This window comes from Anguilla rostrata, chromosome 15, assembly GCF_018555375.3.
Source record: "Anguilla rostrata isolate EN2019 chromosome 15, ASM1855537v3, whole genome shotgun sequence".
Classification (NCBI taxonomy): Eukaryota; Metazoa; Chordata; class Actinopteri; order Anguilliformes; family Anguillidae; genus Anguilla; species Anguilla rostrata.
In genome coordinates this window covers 32229874-32251512 of record NC_057947.1, presented here as the reverse complement: position 1 = coordinate 32251512, position 21639 = coordinate 32229874, and the positions used below count along the sequence as shown (strand labels likewise).

At 47.9% G+C, this 21639-nt stretch overlaps 1 protein-coding gene across 4 annotated transcripts in view; it reads right to left on the bottom strand.

Annotated features, from left to right (window-relative positions):
* LOC135240921 (interleukin-1 receptor accessory protein-like 1) overlaps positions 1-21639 on the bottom strand; it is a 532714-nt gene that overhangs the window by 195120 nt on the left and 315955 nt on the right. The window lies entirely within an intron of this gene.

Here is a 21639-nt window from a genome sequence, read left to right as displayed (position 1 = left end):
CCACACACCTCCCCCAATGCATCGTGGGAAGACTTCGCTAGCAGTACCGGATGGTCACAGGCCATATGTCCCCGATATGGCTGGGGCGAGGGAGGGTGCAGTTCACTCACACTGTTGGGACGCCGCCGTTGGGCCCGTTCACTGCTCCACAGTCTGCTAAACGTCCGGCTCAGATAAACCCACACCGGCTCATGTTGGCGAGCGGACGCTACAGCGCCGTTTATTTTACATATCGATCTGATCGTAATAGCGGCACTAAAAATAAAATAAATATATATATATAAATCAAATGTCGTGGGTGGCATTTATAAATCCATCATGGCGCCCGGGGACGTCAATCTGTTTACCACTTAGGCCCTGGGAACAATAAAAAGGGGAGTTCTCTCAGTGCGGCTGCTTTCTGCGCGAGGCACAAAGACCAGACTTTGGATGTTTATCAGGAGCAGTCTCAGCTGATGAATTACATCACATTCATTACTTTGCCAGGCTCCCTGTGGTGTTACCATGGAAGCAGGGTAGTGTGAACGAGAACTTAAATGGACAGGAAATAAAGTTCTAAACAAGCGTGAAATAGAACAAATCCGAAAAGTGCAATTATTTTTTAAAGTATGAAGACTGCAGTCAGAATTTTTTTTTCAACGGCTGTGTATCATGGAACCGGATGGTCAGAGTGGTATATGCCCATGTGTTAGCTGATAATCACGCGGTATTTGATAATCACAGCATTTGATCATCAGAATACAACAGAATGAGTCATTTTGCTGTGGCGGGGGGGGGTCATTAGGGTTGTTACTGACACTACAGCATTACCAACTTTACAGCAGTATTGACTCCACAGCAGTACTGACTCCGTGGCAGTACTGACTCTGCGACAGTACTGACACTACAGCAGCACTGACTCTACAGCAGTACTGACACTACAGCAGCACTGAATCTACAGTAGTACACTCTACAGCAGCACTGACTCCACAGCAGTACTGACTCTACTGCAGTACAGACTCTATGGCAGGACAGACAGTACAGCAGTACTGACACTACAGTAGCACTGACTGTACAGCAGTACTGACTCTACTGCAGTACAGACTCCATGGAAGTACTGACACTACAGCAGTACTGACACTACAGTAGCACTGACTGTACAGCAGTACTGACCACGCAGCACTGACTCTAATGACAGACACCTACAGCAGTCACGACTGTACAGTAGAACTGACACTACAGCAGCACTGACTCCACAGCAGTACAGACAGTACAGCAGCACTGACTCCACTGCAGTACAGACTCCATGGCAGTACTGACTCTACAGCAGGGGCAGCCATTACTCCTCCCAACAGGACGTGACTCATGCAGCTTTATAAACGATCCGTTTAAAGCGGCTGCGAAATTGCCGAGCAGGCACCGTCTCCTTTTCTCCCGAGCCATCCGAGCGGAATAACACCCTCCGCCACCCCCCGCTCGTCAGCCCCCAAAGCCCCCCCTCCCTCCCCCGCCACCCCCCCCTCCCCCGCCTACAGGAAACGCACGCGGGGCCGAACCGAGCCGTCCGGACACCCGTGACACCTCCGCCTCGCAGCCTTTCAGTTTTTCATCATTAGGGCTGCGGGACTCTACACGCACCTTTTTTTCACGAGCCACCGAGCCCTGCGGCAATTAAGCCTAAAATCTCCGCCTCCCCTCGGGGCACCTGAGAGACAGAAAAAAAAAAACACCGGGAAATTCTTCTGCGCGCCGAAATGTGCCGACGGAGGCATTATCGCACCCGGTCCGTCTCTCTCTCTCTCTCGCGTTATGAGAAGTAAACGCGTAAAATAACAGCCACCGTGTGACAGCGCCTCAGGCTCGCTGCTATAGGCTGTGTGGACTGCAGAGCAGTCTCTGTGCCTGTCTCTCTGTCTCTGTGCCTCTGCCTATCTCTGTGCCTGTCTGTGTGCCAAGTCTCTGTGCCTGTCTCTGTTGCAGTCCCTGTGCCTCTGTGCCTATCTCTGTGCCTGTCTGTGTGCCAGTCTCTGTGCCAAGACTCTGTGCCTGTATCTGTTCCAGTCCCTGTGCCACTCTCTGTGTCTGTCACAGTGACTCTGTGCCTGTCTCTGTGCCTGTGCAGTCTCTGTGCGTATATATATCCATATCATATGCAAGATTGTGCCTATCATAGTCTATGCTGATCGGCTATCTTGTCCTGCGTGTGCGCTCTCCAAATACAGCTGACTTTTATTCCAGCGTGCCACTCATGGTCTGTTTTAACTTGCTGTGCACAATCCTTTGACACTCTTGGTATAAAAAATAATAAAATAATCGTACTAATATAACTTAATAATGCTAGATTTGATTATACAGGTTTTCAGAGAAACACTGCATTGGTATTAGATGGTACATAGAATGGAGTATGATTTATTGCTGTTGTAAAATATACATTTACAATATCAGAAAACATAGTAATTGTGATGGTGTTATAGATTTAGTGCATAGATTATAGTTTTCAGGAAATGTTTGGGGTTTAATGTAGGCAATGGTGTAGCAGTTTGCATAGTATGTAGTTGAATAGATGGTTAGATTAGTGCATATGGTTATGTGTAGTATGGATGATGTTGTGCATGGATGGGTTATAGATGTACTGCATAGATGAGTTATAGATGTAGTGCATGGATAGATGTTGTGCATGGATGGGTTATAGATGTACTGCATAGATGAGTTATAGACGTAGGGCATGGATAGATGTTGTGCATGGATGGGTTATAGATATAGTGCATAGATCAGTTATAGATGTAGTGTATGGATAGATGTTGTGCATAGATGGGTTATATATGTGGTGCACACATTGGTTATAGATGTTCATTTTTTAAAAAGGGACTCACTTCTCACATAAATCTCATAAACAGCTCCTGTAAATGTGCAAATGACTTACAGCATTTCAGTGCTAGCTCTCTAAGCCATGTAATTAGCTGACACCATTTTATTCCTTTTAAAATGGAGCACTCATTAACCCCAGAAAATATTTCTTCCCTTTATTTTCATAAATGACTTATGGCAGATAAGATTCCAATAAAAGTTAATGATTTGAGCACTTCTGATCGTGAATCGCTTCATTTTCCACAGTCTGGAGCGGGGGGCTCTTTTAAAACTCGCTCCACTCTGTGCGTTAGACCGTACAAACATTACAGGACAGACACACAGAAGTCCACAGTAGCAGATTCAGTCCATGCCCAAATTGGACGAGAATCGGGCAGTGTGCGACATCACAAATGACATCAGAATGAAACAACAACAAAAAAAAACAAAAAAAAAAAAAAAAAAAAAAAAATTATGCCAGTGTTGCTAAAGCAGCTGCTCAACACAAACAAACGCTGCAGTGCCGCGGATCTTTAAACATGTTTTAAACACTGCTGTGAATCTGCGTTTTAACACAGCTGTTAAAGAGAACACTCATTTGCACAGCGACGAGCTTCACACTGTGTTCCTGAAGCCTGGAGCAGATGTACCAGGACCCCGAATGAGGGGTCACCAGCACTGGGCGTGTCCATCGCACATGTGCAATCACGCAGCTGTGGGGAAATGCTCTGCAAAGCATCCTGGGTAGGCAGAACAATGCAATTACAGGAAAAGAGTACATACCAATCTAGTTTTTTTTTTCCCCCCCAGTCGCCAGAATTCAAGACAGATTTATTATTTTCCTGGTTTTGTTTGCATAAGTGAGTGCCTGAAAGGGAGAGCTGTCCATGGTACCAGAAGTGTGTGTGTGTGTGTGTGTGTGCGTGCGTACTGTGGTGTGGGTGTGCATGTATATGTGTGTGTGCGTGTGTGTATGTGCATGCAGAGTGTTGTGTGGCTGTGTTCTGAAGACTGTCCCTGTGTATTGTGTGTGTGTGTGTGTGTGCACACGTGCGTGTGGAATGTGGGTGTGTTCTGAAGTCTGTAGCTGTGTATTGTGTGTGTGTGTGTGTGTGCGGAGTGTGGGTGTGTTCTGAAGACTGTAGTTGTGTATTGTGTGTGTGTGTGTGTGTGTGTCGTGTGGTGTGTGGGTGTGTTCTGAAGACTGTAGCTGTGTATTGTGTGTGTGTGTGTGTGTGTGTGTGTGTGTGTGGAGTGTGGGTGTGTTCTGAAGACTGTAGCTGTGTATTGTGTGTGTGTGTGTGTGTGTGTGCACACGTGCGTGTGGAATGTGGGTGTGTTCTGAAGACTGTAGCTGTGTATTGTGTGTGTGTGGTGGAGTGTGGGTGTTCTGAAGACTGTAGCTGTGTATTGTTGTGTGTGTGTCTGTGCGGCGGAGTGTGGGTGTGTTCTGAAGACTGTAGCTGTGTATTGTGTGTGTGTGTGTGTGTGTGCGTGGAGTGTGGGTGTGTTCTGAAGACTGTAGCTGTGTATTGTGTGTGTGTGTGTCTGTGTGCGTGCGGAGTGTGGGTGTGTTCTGAAGACTGTAGCTGTGTATTGTGTGTGTGTGTGTGTGTGTGTGCGTGCGGAGTGTGGGTGTGTTCTGAAGACTGTAGCTGTGTATTGTTTTGCAGTGTGTGGCCACTGTTCTTTGGCTCTTATTGTTAAGAACTCACTGTGTAATATGGAAATGCAGCTGTAGCCATGCTGCATGCCTGGCTATTTATTTATTCCTTTATTTATTTATTTGGCCACTGAAACACCTGCTTCCTGTACAAAAATACCCATTTCAGCAGAAAGAGTCATCGCTCAGTGAGTTCCGGGGGGACTCGGCAGTCCCCCCCCCCCGAGCTGGAGAAAAGAAACGGTGGGCGGAGCTCGGAGGCACACAATCCCGAGGCCAGCCAATCACAGCGACAGGAAAGGAAGCCGACAGTAGACCCCGTAGCAAGCCAGGGCCCAAATAAAAGGCTAACAGTGGACAGTGGTGTGGCTCGGCGCAGAAGGGGTCAGAGGTCGGAGGTCAATTTGGCTCCAGCGCGGCGGGTGACTTGGCACTCAAACGCCAGGCGCCCGGGCCAGAAAGGAGGAGGAACGGCCAACAAACACTCCACTCTTCAGAACACACATCTAATCATACAAAGCACTGAAGAGACAGAGAGAAAGGTGAGGCCAGTGCCTCCCAGAGAAGTGGGGGGGGGGGGGTGGTTCTCCGTGGTGGGCGCTTGCATCACTGTCCCCTAGCCCCCTACAGGACCAGCTGAGCATCGCTTAGCAGAGCGGAGAGCCATCCAGTCCTGCAGGCTCCCCGATCGCAAGAGCAGCAGAACCCACCCCCCCTTCCTCACCTGAGAGGCACCTGCGAGGCAGCACAGCTGCATGGCTGCCACTACATGCCCAGGTAACCCCTCACCTGGGCTGCCCAGGTAATCTCTCACCTAGGCTGCTGTTAAGGCCTCCATGGCTGGCCTACTGGCTTTAGCCTCCAGGCCCCTGCCAACGGCCCCGAAACGCGGCTGCCTGCCTGGAGTTCGGCCTGCCAAAGTTAGCACGTACCACACCGCGGAAACACGGGCCATCTTCCACAAAATCATTTCAGACTGCTCCTTAACGTTTCGTATTTAATTAAAAAAAACAAACAAACAAACAAATCCTTCTCTCCCTTCATCTCCAAGGGCTCTAGACACGCACCACGACAGAGGCATTTATAGAGCTTTGGCTTTCTCCAGAAGGCTGCTTTGGCTGAAAGCATCCGATAAACGACTAATCTATAGATCGTGAATTGGACACTTCTGCTTTTTGATCAGAGAGAGAGAGGGAGGGTGGTAAGGAGGAGAGAGAGAGGGGAGAGTGAGAAAAAAAGAGAGGGAGGGGTGATGGAGAGAGAGGGGGATGAGCAAGAGAGAGGGGTGAGGATGAAAAAGGGGGCTAAGGAAGAGAGGGGGGAGAGAAAGAGAGTGACAGAAAAAGAAAGGGAGGGGTGAGAGATGAGTGAGAGAGAGAGAGCTGAGGATGAAAGAAGGCGGTGAGGGAGAGAGAGGGGGAGAGCAAGAGAGAGAGAAGGGATGAGGGAGAGAGAGCGATAGGAAAAGGCAAAAGAGAAAAAGAGAGGGGAGAGAGCAAGAGAGAGAGAGGGGTGGGAGGGGGAATAGACAGAGGGATCAAAAGAGGAGCGAGTAAGAGATGGAGAGGGGCACGGAGAGGGGGAGGGAGGGAGCATGGGAAAAGGAGATAGATGGAGAGATGAAGATGGGAATAAAGGAGGGACAGACAGAGAGAGAGAGAGAGAGAGAGAGAGACACTGTGAGACTGCAGGAGACCTGCATTAGACAGCTGAGGGTAAAGCCCACCGCAGTTCACATCCCAGGGAAACCACAATGGTAAATTAACATAAAATATCGCCTGAGCGAGATTAACAAGCGGAGCAGTTCCTGCGCAGCGCCGGGCAGTAAATAACGGGAAAAATCAAATCGACTCAATCTCACACGGCACGGGATGAATTATCTTTGGCTTCGACGTGTCCAAAAGCCAATATCGGGTAATGCGGTGCCGCTGTCACTGATGCTCAATCTCTCCGCCGGAAAAGCAGGTATCTTTTTAAAGAGGATTTACATATTTTTTTCCCCCCCTTCCTTTTCTTCCCGCAGAAAAAAAAAATCCTCTCTCTTATTCAGAAAAACATCCTCTCGCATTCCAATCTCATCAGTGCTCTCTTCAGGAAGACTGTGTAACCCAACACGCGGCCGATTCGCTTGTGTCACAACGAAATAATTTCACAGATAGTATTAACATCCCCAAGAGCTTACATATCAGAATGCCCCACGGTAAACCATAGCAACCGACATTATTATTTTTTTTTTTTCTGAAAATAACACATTTTTTTCTAACATACACCCAATTCCTGATATCTATGCAATCAATTACATGCACAGCATACATGCAATCAATTCACAGTAGATGTAGTAGTCGCAGCAATAGCGGCAGTAGCAGTAGTAGTAGTTGTAGTAGCAGCAGCAGCTGCAGCAGCAGCAGCAGCAGCAGCAGTAGTAGTATTATCAGCAGTAGCAGTAGCAGTAGCAGTATCAGCAGTAGCAGTAGCAGTAGCAGTAGTAGTAGTACTAACAGTAGCAAAAGCAGGAGCATCTTACAGAGTTAAATATTACAACATTTACAGATCTATGAAAAAATGTATGTGAATACATTTCCTCAATATAACTGTCAATACAACTGATGCAGGTTATCAAAGTTAACAAGTATCAAAGGACACACTCTACAGAATGCCCTAATGTGATTCACCCAGACTGCTGTCTGTCAAGCATATGGCCCAATGAGATTCACCTAGTTGGCTGTCTATCAGGCATATGGCCCAATGAGATTCACCGAGTCAGCTGTCTATCAGGCGTATGGTCCAATGGGATTCACCAGGTTGGCTGTCTATCAGATGTATGGCCCAATGAGATTCACACTGTCTATGAACGGAACACAGGCCCTGCAGTAGATCAGGCTCAGGCACAAGTCAGTATGATTTGTGAATATCATCCACAAAACCACATCTGAATCTCGAATTGGTTTTGAAGGGATCACTACCACTACTAATACTACAACTACTTCTGCTAATTCTACAGCTAACACTAACTGCAATGCACACGGCACTTTACCATTACATTACTACAGCATTAGCAGAGCTTACACGACGATTAACACAACTTCACAGGGACTTTTACACGATCCTATATACAGCTGGATTATGCTGAAGCAAGGCAGGTAAGCTACCTTGCTCAAGGGTAACGGCAGTGTCTACCCAATCGAACCCCTGCTCGGGCTTCAGCCAGTTACCCATGCATACACTCGACCCGGCAAGCGCAGGCCTAATCCAATGGAGCGGGAGTTTCTGCCGGAAACGTTCAGGCCGACGGGTCAGTCGAGGTGGAGGTATGGACAGGCTGAATTCTGAGCGTACAGCATTAATAGTGCTCCATTTGTTAAACCACACAGAACACACACTACACAGCACACCACACACACACACACACACACACACACGTATACACGTATACGCAAACACACCTGCACACTCTACGTACCTATATAGGCACGTTTCAATCTGTTCCTCTGAAATTATTTTCACTGAACATATTCACGTATGAAAAAAAAAAATGTAAATGCATTTTAAGTGAACTACTGCACATTTCCACTTATGAACCGAAGACAGCTTTTTACCCAGGGTGCAGTTTGTTACCATATCATCGCCAGCCATTCCTTCAGTCTCTTATCCTCCCTCTCTAATCCTCACTTTTTCCTTCTCTCCGTCACCCTTCCTTCCCCTCTAATTCCATTTCTCACATCTCTCTCTCTCTCTCTCTCTCTCAATCCTCCACTTCCCCCTCCCTTCCACCCCCACCTCACCAAACCTCCCACCATCTTTCACTTCTCCTCTTTCCTTTCTCGCCACCCTCCTCTCTCTCTCTCTCTCTCTCTCTCTCATCCCCCCCCCCTCTGATCTATTTGCATGTCACTTGCTGATTGGCTGTTTTCTTTGCGTTCCTTGCCCTGGGGTGTTACTCTGAATCACAGGACGGTGCGCAGATCAGAGGGGTGCAGGGGCCTAATGGGCAGACCTTTCCCCCCCAGGGGGGGCCTCACGCTCTTCCTCTCGCCTCCTCCTCCTCCTCCTCCTCTCCTCCTCTCCTCTCCTCCTGTTATTTTTCTCACAAAAGTACGGGGAACGCGGGAAAAGGAGGGCGCGGGTCTCCGGGGTGATTGTTGCTTATGTAACATTATTAAAAATGCATGCCTCACGTGTCCCCATTAACGGAGGGGAAGGGAGAGCAGCCGCCGCCGCCGCAAAAAAAAAGAAGCAAGTTTTTGAAAATAAATAAATTAATAAATAAATAAAAATAATAAGAAGCGCTCGGGAGAAGAAGAAGAGGCAACAAAACCGTATGCGCCACCCCCCCCCCGTCGCATCCACGGATTCCAGCGTCCCACAAAGAGCCTCCCCTGAAAACGACTTGCCTCCGGAATCCCTGTGAAGTCATTCTCTCTCTCCCCCCGTCCCCACCCGGTCCCCCACACCCCGTCCCCCCCCCTCCCCATTGTGCAGAACGCTTCTCTGCAGCCTGTAGTCATTTCTCTCCTTTTGTGTTTGCAGAGGGGGGTGGGGGGGGGATGTATTGCTCTTTTCCCACAAACGGAGAAGATAAGAGGTAAAATCACGCTGGACGGGAGGCCCTCTGATTCCAGCGCCTCGGCCAATATTTATCGCTCGGGGAGAGGGGTCAGATAAATTCGGCCGTGACTCGGAGTGCCTGTGATATGATTACAGGCTATCACACCCCGACTGAGACTAAATGCGTGTCAGAATTGAAATAGTGCTGTGTGTGATGTGGCCAAAGAGACGCACACACACGTACACACACAAATTACACATTACAAGCAAGCATGCACATGCACACATACATACAGACATGTGTTGACCCTCACACACACACACACACACACACACACGCATGCACACACACACACACAGACACACACACACTCACACACACACATACGCAGACACTCACACAGACTCACGCACACGCACACACATACACAGACACGCACACACACACAAACACACTCACACACGCACACAGAAACACACACACACAACGTTACACCTGACTGTTTGACCCAAACGAGGCCGGACATGGCTGAGCCAATCAGGCGGTCAGAAGGCCGGAAGGCGGAGCCGCAGCGTTCTCTCTGACATCATCACACATTCGCCTCCTCGCGCGCGCGCACCTGCACTCAGGTCTGGAGCGGCGGGCGGGAAAAGCCCATCGTTCATCTCCCGCCTGTCAGCCGCTTCGTCCAAAAAAAAAAAAAAAAAAAAAACCCCCTTTGAATTACCGCTACTTTAAATTCAGCCGCAAATTCTAGTGATCAACCTGCTTGGGGGAGAAATAAAATGTTCACATTTATTTATCTTTTTAAACGATTAAATCTTTTATTTGCCCAACCGACATAAATAACGTCGCGCGGGTGGGAGCCGTCGGCTTCGGCGCTAAACGGCGGCGGTACGGAGAACGACGCGTCCGTCTCTCCCGGTTCCCCTGGCGACACGGAGCGAGCGCCCGGGGAGGGGTGGGGGGGGGGGGGTCAGATTAATTACCCAAAATAATTAATCATGGGGCGGCATGTCGTTTGGCACAGACCGCAGTGTGGGCGGAGCTACTTTGTACCGCCGGTAATTCACTTGTATCAGCCAATCAAAAAAAAAAAGCGCAGGCCTCTATGGCAACGTGATGGGAATCATTCATAGGAGGCAGACAGCTGGTCGATGGCCGTGGGCGAAGCGGGATAAGAACCAATCAGGCACCGAGGGGAGACGCATTTAGCCTTGTTTACCGCGCGGGGCTGACTCGCTGTGGAGAGGAAACAGGCCCGGGTATGGGGTATGAATTAGGGGGGATTTACAGGCCCACAGTAAGAGGAGCAGTATTAGACCCTCAGCACAGACCAGCAGGGCCCACAGTCAGTACAGACCAGCAGGGCCCACAGTACGAGAAGCAGTATTAGACCCTCAGCACAGACCAGCAGGGCCCACAGACAGAGAAGCAGTATTAGACCCACAGCACAGACCAGCAGGGGCCACAGACAGCACAGACCAGCAGGGCCCACAGACGGAGAAGCAGTATTAGACCCTCAGCACAGACCAGCAGGGCCCACAGACAGAGAAGCAGTATTAGACCCACAGCACAGACCAGCAGGGCCCACAGCAAGAGAAGCAGCTTAGCCCACAGCACAGACCAGCAGGGGCCACAGTTAGAGAAGCAGTATTAGACCCTCAGCACAGACCAGCAGGGTCCACAGTCAGCACAGACCAGCAGGGGCCACAGTCAGCACAGACCAGCAGGGTCCACAGTCAGCACAGACCAGCAGGGTCCACAGTCAGCACAGACCAGCAGGGGCCACAGTTAGAGAAGCAGACTTAGTCCTCAGCTCAGACCAGAAGGACCCACAGTAGATTACAGTCCAGTGACCCTCAGCTCACAGACAGGATAAATTAGGCTGATTTGGGCAGGGAACAGAGGGGAGGGTCCATGGGCCCTGTATGCAGTATGGAGGTCAGCACTGGCAGGGTGCTGACTCCCTCCTTCTATCACTCAATTTCTAAAATTGGTGTGGAAAGGGGAATGACGTCTGAAATATAAACAATTAGACAAATAATAACCTGATAATTTCCTGGACCGAAACATCGTTTTTGGAAGCTGGGCTCACCGTCTCATAGCAGGCTGGTTGTTGTCTGTGAAATGGCAGATGCTTCATATTGCTACTGTAGGTCACAATCATTTAATTCATTTCATATATATATGTCACCCTGATTCACCAATGTCACCCCTCTGCACACGTTTCCAAACTGCTCTTATGCTGAAGAGTTAAGAGACGTTTGTCCTTCTGCCTCTACAACAACAACACGATGGTATCAGTATGTGGGACATAGGACAGTGGAGACAGCTTTAAAAAAAAAAAAATCTGGAGTGGGAGGGGTGTGATGTCGCTATCATGGTCTCCACCAACCCCGCCTCCCCCCCTCTCCCCCACCCCCCCCACCCGCCACCCCGCAAGATTCATGCGGGCAAATATCATTTACAGTCTCCCCCCAGTGCCATTTTCTGCTCACGAATCCATGAGTCACGGAAAGTAGGTCACACCGGGCTGAGGCAGGAGCCCTGTTGCCTTTGAAAAGGAAATAAACTGCGGCTGGTCTGAACCCCGGCCACCCTCCCCCCTTACCCCCCTCCCACCGCCTCCCCCTTCCCCCATTGATGGAAAATGGCTTTTTATCTTGAAAAAAATAAAAAATACATAAAAAAAACATATGGTGCGGGAGGGCAAACTTGCAAAAATGCAGGTCGTCCTCCGGTGTGGTAAAACAGCTGCAGTGAAGCTGAATGGAAAATGCCTCTCGCTGCGTCTGCACAGCACTTGATGTCATACAGACAGACGGTCTGCGCAAACATTTGCATGATTATAAATTAATGTTATTTGCTGCAGACATAGGACACTGCTTCAATGCGGGATCGGACTACTGACATGTGACACGATGGCACAACAGAAGCATGGCAATGCATCACAGAGGAGAGACCGGTCTCCCCTGTCACATCCAACCGCCACATCTGCCAGTCACATTCGCCAGTTCCATCTGCCAGTCACATCCACCTGCCACATTCGCTAGTCACATCTACCAGTCCAATCCATCAGGCACATCCAACTGCCACATCCACCAGACAAATCCAACCGCCACATCTGCCAGTCACATCCGCCAGCCACATACACCAGCCAGATCCACCAATCACCTCCACCAATCAAATCTGCCAAGTTGAAAAGAGAGGGCAAGGGTAATTCTTTCTGCAAAGAGCAGCGTTCTTGCCTCAGTGGAAGGGTTGGTGATGCATTAAGATACGGGATTCCTTTCTTCTTTTTTCTCCTAAGCGATCTTTTCAGAGACGATGGTTTCCAGGTGTGCATGTCACCGGATGCTGTGGCATTGTGACGCACAGACCTGAAGGTCACTCACTGAGACGACGTGGTTTAATCAGATAAAACAGCTGAGACCTTTTTAAAAGCAAATATGACCATACATGTTTTTTTTTTCCAGATCTGGGAAACCAGGAAGTGGCTGCATTCTTGTTTCCCCCAGTTCCTGTTGTAAAAATCATCCTTGTAGCCGTCATCACTGCTTGAGGTGAACAGCCATCACCATGCTTTAAGTCATAAATCACACGATAAGTGGAAATCTTGAGATTTATTCTGGCATTTTTAAGGCGAACATTCAAATATAAACTTGCTGATTTATTACCTTTAATTGTCCAGTTTATGCGGGCAGGTGTTGAATTTGTTTTCTCACAAACACACACTGATAAGTCTGGTGTATCAGAGTACGAGAAACAGAGAGAAAGAGGGAGAAAGGGAAGGACAATCTTGTCTGTTTTAGGCCTTCCCTCGGGTGGAAGGAAGGACCCTACATGCTCGTAAATGCAACTGGAGCTGCCTTTTTTTTTTTTTGCCAAGTCCCGACAATACAGCTCTCTCCCTTTGGCTATGTTAATGAGGAATTATAGGAAATTAATTTGAAATCCAGATTAAAAAATACGGTCCCAAAAGTGATGGACTATTATTTGGTTCTTGTAAATCTTCGATAATCCCTCCACAAAAAAAAAAAAAAAAAAAAAAAAAAAAACTGGGCGAGCTGCTGGCCAGCGAACCGTCGTGTCCAACACAGCTCAGTCATGCAGTGCATCACGCGGTGCGTCACGCGGGGAGGACAGTCGCTGCGTTTATTAATTCCCACTTTTTTACACACGGCCAATGCGTTTCACTGTGGGTGGGGCCCTTATCAGGGGGGGTCCCTTTATCACGGGGCCCCCCCACTTCGGGGTCCCTGGGTCGAGGCAGGCGGCTCTCTCCAGGGGCGGCTGGGGCGCGCAGGCTAGGACGGCGGCTCCCCCTCCACGCTCGACAGGGAGGAGGGGAAAAATAAAAAAATAATAAAATAAAAAAATGTATATATAAATCAGAGAAGACACCCTGACGCAGAGCTCTACGACATCATAAATAAGGGACGAGTGAATGACTGCGGAGCAGGAGACAGCCGACGCGCGTGGCAGGGCGCAGTTCTCCGGCGATCCTGCAGGGCGCGCTGTGGCAGTGCTGTGCTCTTCATTCCACCTTTTTCCTCTTTCTCTTTCTATTTCTTTCAACAGGCAGTTCATCCATTATTAATTCAGACAAACTGCAGTAATGCATCCAGTGGAATGGAGAGGTAAAGCTTATTCAGACACTGATAAGCACGAGGGGGTATTTGTAATTGTGTTTGACTTGCAGTACAAGGTGTAGGACTACACACAATCTTACAAACAATCTTTCGCATAATCTCACAAAAAAATCTTTCGCATCATCTTACACACAATCTTTCACATCATCTTATACCAAATCTTTCACATCTTACACAATGTTTCGCATAATCTAACAACCACAATATTTCACACACAATACAATTTAATACACAATCTTTCACATAAACTTGCAATCTTTTACATGATCGTACACACAATCTTTCACATGATCATACACCCAACCTTCCACAATCTTACAATCTTAAAGTTGTCTTTGTGGACCACTTCTGTACTAATAGGATCCAAAAATCTGTTTATCCTGGATGTCTTACATAGTGCTACCACCACAGACATCATTACTGTAGAAGCACCAGTAGCAGTAGGTGAAGTTATGATACTAGTGATGGTCATATTAGTGATGTGACACTAGTGATGGTCATATTAGTGATGTGATACTAGTGATGGTCATATTAGTGATGTGATATTAGTGATGGTCATATTAGTGATGTGACACTAGTGATGGTCATATTAGTGATGTGATACTAGTGATGGTCATATTAGTGATGTGATACTAGTGATGGTCATATTAGTGATGTGATACTAGTGATGGTCATATTAGTGATGTGATATTAGTGATGGTCATATTAGTGATAATAATAGAGGCAGCAGTGGAAGGCGAACCAATAGGTGAACTGTGAGTGGCCAATGAACTATAGCTTTTTAAAAGAATAATAGCAATGTGTGACAACTGTTTTTGTGTTAATGGGTCACTTAAATGGAAAATAGCGCTTTTATCCAAAGCGCTTTACAATTGATGCCTCTCATTCACCCATTCACACACACACACTCACACACCAACGGTGAAAGGCTGCCATGCAAGGTACCAATCAGCTCGTTGGGAGCAATTAGGGGTTAGGCGTCTTGCTCAGGAACACTTCGACACGCCCAGGGCGGGAGATCAAACCGGCAACCCTCCAACTGCCAGACAACCGCTCTTACCTCCTGAGCTATGTCGCCCCTTTTAAATGTCGCCCCACTTAAAGTAGCTGTACCCATTAAAAGTAACACGCACGCCAAAACAAACGCAGCGACAGTTCCTTTGGTTAGGTTCGCTCGTGAAAAACAATTTCACATGCAAACTCACTTCCCCCCTGTACAGTCTGCAGCGGGGGTTTATCTGGCATTAGTTCCATTTTAAAGCAACGTGTGAAACTCACGCGCGCGTGTGCACAAAAGCGGCGTACTGGAGAGCGAGGGAATTTAGCGTGCGTGATCACCGCGGCGTGGCGAGGCGCACAGCGGACCCTCTGAAATAAGATGCTTTTCCCCTCTCTGCCTGAGCGCACACGCACACGCACGCACACGCACGGCACACGCGCACGCGCACGCACACGCACACGCCGCGCGGCTCGGGCTTAAACACTAGCAGCAGAGAAGCCACCGCAGCCGGACCCCGGGCACTGTGACGGTACCATAGAGTGCAGGGAACGAGGACCGGTTGATTTTTATTATTTTTTTGGACAGCATCCCATGTTAAGGAGCCCACGGAACCTTGGGATAGTCCCCAGGATTCCACCCTTCCACAGCCATTTTGAGCAGTGACACGAGGCCGGCGTTCCTCCTGTAAGGATTGCGGGATAGTCCCCAGGATTCCACCCTTCCACAGCCATTTTGAGCAGTGACACGAGGCCGGTGTTCCTCGTGTAAGGATTGCGGGATAGTCCCCAGGATTCCACCCTTCCACAGCCATTTTGAGCAGTGACACGAGACCGGTGTTCCTCGTGTAAGGATTGTGGGATAGTCCCCAGGATTCCACCCTCCACAGCCATTTTGAGCAGTAACACGAGACCGGTGTTCCTCGTGTAAGGATTGCGATCCAGCGCTCGCTCTGGGGTTTAGCAGAGACGTGCGAGGAGTTTTCCACTCTGCAACCACAGCCAACCGTTAAGAGTGACAGAGCGGTGGGGGATTCCAGGGGAACAGGTGAGCAGATGTGAAGGACTGTCCAGACCCTTCACATGACTGCACATTTGGCATGCCACTACTGTAGACCGGATATTTGCTTGAGTATTTAAGGATTATATGGAAGCGCTCGCTCAAATGGGTTTACTAAATGAACACATGAGAAACTAAATTCTGCATGCTAGGTACCATACCTTGGAACGTTATCTGAAGTGCTTAAAATCCTTTAAGCGATTCTATTAGTCCTTTAGGTTATTTCAATATTCCAGCAGATTACTGACAAGTACAACAAAAAACATAAAGGATATCTTATAGCGTTTCACACAAATTTCATGTCAAATAATTGCAAGACCCAGGGGTGCCATGTGACCCCTGCCTGGTGGGATGGTTAGAGGGCAAAATCGAGCTCAGCTCCCTGCTGTAGGGGGGGGGGGGGCACTACACACTCTCTACCCAAAATCTCAGCCCCCAAAGCATTCACCTGGAATGGGACCCAACTTTGAATTTGGTGCAAGAATGAGGAATTAAAAACTGTGCAGGAGCTAACGGACTATTCTGACCATAACCCTGTCACTACCTGTGTGAACCCGACCTGTTCCACTACTGCATCTCTACAGAGCGGCCATTTAAACAATTTAATCATAGGAGCCACTGACAGAGGGAGCGGGGTGGGGGGTGGGCGGGTAGATGGATAGACAGAGAGAGGGATAGAGAGAGTGAGAAAGAGAGAATGAGCACGAGAGTGTATTCGGGAGAAAGAAGCCATTAAAAAAGCCATTCAACGGGGAACACACTTTGACGTTACAATTCAAATTTGGCCAAAAGATCTTCGGATCGATCATTCAACCTATTGCACTTCATGGCAGTGAAGTGTGGGGTCCGCTTACAAAACACGATTTTTCAAAATGGGAAAAACACCCAACCGAATCCCTGCACGCAGCATTCTGTAAAATGATATTACACGAGCAAAGAACAATATCCAATAATGCATGGATGGCTGAACTATGCCAATATCCGCCATGAATCAATATTGATTAAGAAGAGAAATTAAGTTTTGGCAAATAAACCACACTGACCTCCATCTGTTACCATTACAAAGCCCTGTGACTTCCTCCACTAACACAGGGAGTTAGAGTAAACCAAATTAAATTGCAACAAAGAAAATTATATCGACGATTGAAACAGTCAAACCAAACACAAAGTGAACTTAATTGCTATGTGAGCTTAAAAAGACTGCATTTAGAATACCTAACAGTGGTTAAAAACACAAAGCTTAAAAAAATCCCGACGATGTACAGACACAGTGAGCACAGTTTGGCCATAGAGACCGGCCGGAACAGGCAGCTTCCCAAAGAGGAAAGGCTTGGCTCACAGTGCCAACGAAGAGAGGGTGAGACAGAGAAACACACCCTTTTGAACTTCCACAAAATACGAAAAACCAAAAAATTACAAAGGTCGGCTCAAATTTCCTAAAACCTTCCTGACAAAGAAAAACGTCCCATTCTCCATAAGGGAGGGAGGGAGCTGTGTGACCTTGGCAACGCAAAATATATTTATGCCTGTCACGGCCTGAAAGACAGTGAGTGACAGCCAAGCCAGAAAGAAGACATATTTATTATTTTATAGTTTACACTAAAAAAAACGGACTATTATTTTATTTAACTCAAACTGTAATTGTATTACAGTAATTGCTGTTCATGTAGTACTTCTACCGTTATACTGTATTACTTGGTTAGTATGTCTCTCGTTCGCTTTGGCAATATGCAGTATGTGTATTTAATGCCAATAAAGCATGCTGAATTGAGCAGAGAGAGAGGGTATGAGTGAGAGACAGAAAGTCACAGAAAGAGGGAGGGAGGGAGAGAGAACGCATGAGTGAGAGAGAGAGAAACGCATTAGTGAGAGACGGAGAGAGACAGACGGAGAGGGAGGGAGAGAGAACGCACGAGCGAGTGAGAGACAGAGAGAAACAGAGAGAGGGAGGAAGCGCATGAGTGACAGACAAGTGGGAGAGAGAGAGACACAAACGTGAAAAAGCTGCAAATCCTTCTGGGAGAAAGGGGGGTCAGCAGCCCCCACTCGCGGCACAATGCGCTTTCAGCCTGTCACAGCCTGAGGGACGCGGAGCAGCCCCCCCCTGCAAGAACAGAACCGCGGCCGCACGGACAAACGGCACAGAACGCGTCACGCGGTCAAACGGCACAGAACGCGTCAGCCGGTCAGCTCGCAGCTATCATAATCACAGTTATTAACTAAATGCTTTCAGTAGTGGTTTTTCTTTTTTTCCCCTCTTCTATTTGAAATGTTTTTTTTTTTTGTGTGTGAGATAGTGTGAGAGTGAGAGACTATGAGTGGCAGAAGATGTATGTGAGAGAGTGAGGGAGAGGGAGAAGAGAGAGATACAGAGAGAGAGAGAGAGAGTATATGAATGAGAAAGAGATGGAACCCTAGGAGTCTGTATCAAAGCAATTTAGCCGAAATTGCCCGCCATCCAAGAAGAGCCACTGAAGCAGAATTTGCTACTTAACCATAAAAAAAATGAAATATTTACCAGTGCAGACTTTTTATATGTGCAAGCCAAGCTTTCAGACCGTGGTGGCCACCCGCATTTACACTTACTTAATATAATACGGCAAAGCAAATCCAATAATACAGTCATTTATATTCTTTTTCAGAGTGGGGGGCAGTGCGGGAGGTGGGGGGGGGGGGCAATTTACGCTTTGTTTAATGGACATGGTGGGGGGGGGGGCAAAAAAAAAACCCCTTCCTGTAGGAAAGTCTCCCTCCAACAAAACCAAGACACAAAAAAACAGCGCAGGGGCGCTGGGTCTGATAAATATTGTCACTGACCTCTTAATGTTATGGGGAAATTAAGAATTAAGTGTCCCGGCGAAGGATATGCAAATCGGGTACCATTCCTGTAAAACGTCACAGTCGCACCAAAGCGCTTCAAGTGCATCTTTTCAGCTGGAATCTTTGCCAGCATATTACAGGAGGAGAGGCAGAGGTGCGCTTTGAGGTTTTTGCGAGCGTACCGTACCGTAAGAAACATCCGCCGTGAAAAAAAACCCGCGTGTTTCTGCGGAGAAAACGTCCACATGAGGAAGAGAGAGAGAGAGAGAGAGTGAGAGAGAGAGGGAGAGGGAGAGGGAGAGGGAGAGAGAGAGAGAGAGAGGGAGAGGGAGAGGGAGAGGGAGAGAGAGAGAGAGAGAGAGAGAGAGGGAGAGGGAGAGAGAGAGAGAGAGAGAGAGAGACATTTCAGCCTGCCATAACCTGAGGGACAGTGAGTGACCACCCACCCCATATAAACATTGTACATACTTATTGATTTACTTCTGTTGCTGTTATTGTATATGCTGTTATTTGTATATATTGTTACATTTATCATTATTATTTTAATATTACTCTTATTTTACATATTATATATGTATGCTTTGGCAATAAATATGTCTGTATTTCATGCCAATAAAGCAACTTAAATTGAAATTGAAATTGAATTGAGAGAGAGAGAGAGAGAGGAAGAGAGAGAGAGAGAGAGAGAGGGAGAGGGAGAGAGAGAGGGGGAGAGAGAGAGAGAGAGAGAGGGAGGGAGAGGGAGAGGGAGGGAGAGAGAGAGAGAGAGAGATCATGCTTACAATGAGCTCCTGAACCTCTAAATAATTTGTTTGTTTTAAATCAGATAAACAGTTGGAATATACGGTATAATTGGTTAAAAACTAGTAAAGAACAAATCCAAAATAAAATATAATGACAAATTGAGACAAAATTATAGGAAAACAACTTTTACTGACCAGACAGCTAAAGGAAGCTAAGAGAAGCTAAAGCCAAAGCTCAAGCTAAAAAAAAAAAAAAAAAAAACCAGAAAGAAAAGAATAAGAGTATAAAAGGAAAAGAAAAGAGGACATAAGACCTGGGTAAGCCCTCAAATCAAATACTTTGAAAAAGTGCAATTTAATATATTTATTGGAAAAGAAGATAAAGAAAACTAATAAAAATTTTAAAAACTAGCCATTAGCCATTGTTAGCAGCTAATAATATAGTGCTGACAACTAGCCTCCAAAAAGTGCCAGTTGGGCTACCAGTGGCCGTTTAAAATTGTTACATTGTAACAGTTCCTCAGAATGGCTGCAGCAGCAGCAGCAGCAGCAGCAGAGCCCCTCCCCCATCCATTTGAAATTATCTACCCAGAGACACTGACCACTAAACAGGCCAGAAAGAAGTACAAAGACAAAGTACTGAGAAGCTGCCCTGAGAAACTGGCTGCAGATCACGTACAATATGAAGACAGGAGTGTCATCTCAAACCTGCTGTTTTATACACAGCACACAGACATCTGGCATCATGCTTTTAAGCAGTTCTTTAAATTCACTTTGCTGAGAGGCATTTGCAAGGGAAGGCAAATTCTGACTTTTGAAGATGAGGAAAAAGACCCACAAAATCCTAAATTAGCAATAAATATATATCACAATGGAACCATTCTGATTCAGGGCAGCGAAAAGGCTCTCTGCTCATTTGCAAATGACTTTAAGACCATAGCAAAGAGAGCACACACAGATACAGCCAAACAGAGACGCCTGATCCACACCAAATCACCCAAACACTCCATAAAAACCAAATTTGGCCCCAGCCCCAGAAGCCCAGTCCAACCCTCCCCTGCCCGTGCGGAGGATGAGCCCGACCCAGAGAACCCAGCCCAGCGCAGCCTCCACAGCACCATGGCCCTGATGAGGGAGAGTCTTTCCCTGCAGGAGGTGGAGCTAGTGGAGCTGAAGGAGCTGGTGCTGACCCACCTCACTGCCAGCAAGGACACAGAGCTCCTTAAAGAGCAGTTCAGCCAGATGAGCAGGGAGCTGACAGAGACACAGAGAGAGGTGAGGGAGCTGAAAGAGGAGGTGAGGGAGCTGCAGGAGGACAGAGAGACTGTAGAGAGGGAGCTGTCCACAGTGAGGGAGGAGCTGCAGCACAGTGACAGGAATGTACAAAGCCTGGAGGAGCAGCTGCACTCCGTTACCATATCCAACACAGTTCACATGGAGAGCAAAGAGGCCCAGACTGAGAGTCCCCCATCCACAACCAACTCCCCCCCACCAGCAGAGTCCCAGGTAAACGCAGAGACAGCCACCAACACAAGCACGCGTACACCAGCTAGCACTGCACCTACCTCCCCTGACCCACACACCGCTCAGGATACAGTCACAGCTGCACAAACCCCAGCAACACAGAGCAACCAGGGCACAACCAAAGCAACTCCAACCAGCACGGAGATTGCTATATTAATTGACTCAAATGGGAAATTCATAAATGAGGAGCAGTTATTCCCTGGCAGAGCTGTTTCAAAAATCTGGTGCCCCACAACAAGAGAGGCCCTAAAGATACTTTCCCCATCACAGCTCGGCAGCCCCAGCCACATTATAATTCACACAGGGACCAATGACTTGAGAGCACAGCAGGAGAGGGTGGCTGGATCCATCAGGAGAGTGGCAGAGAGGGCAACAGAGGCCTTCCCAAACAGTAAAATTATCATTTCCACCCTCCTGCCCCGGAGAGATTTTCATCCCCTCACAGTCCACAAGGTGAACGCTGAAATTTCACGAGGTTGTGCTCTTATGGCCATCGTACACCTGGCACACCACTCTACCCTCGGAACCTACGACCTCCATGACCATGTTCACCTGCACAAACAGGCAGTTCCCATCTTTGCCAAAACGCTAAAGGACACAGCTTTGGGCAGACCCTCTATTAACACCCCCCGGAACAACAGGAGGCCGCCCAGCACTCATTCCCCTGGACCCCACATCGCCGGACCACCCAGAGGCCAGTGTATCCTTCCAAGGCCTGCTGCAGCTCGGAAACCCAACCTACAGGATCAGCAACACCAGCCCAGCCAACCAGGGACGTCTGGAGCCTACCCATCCCACCCACAACA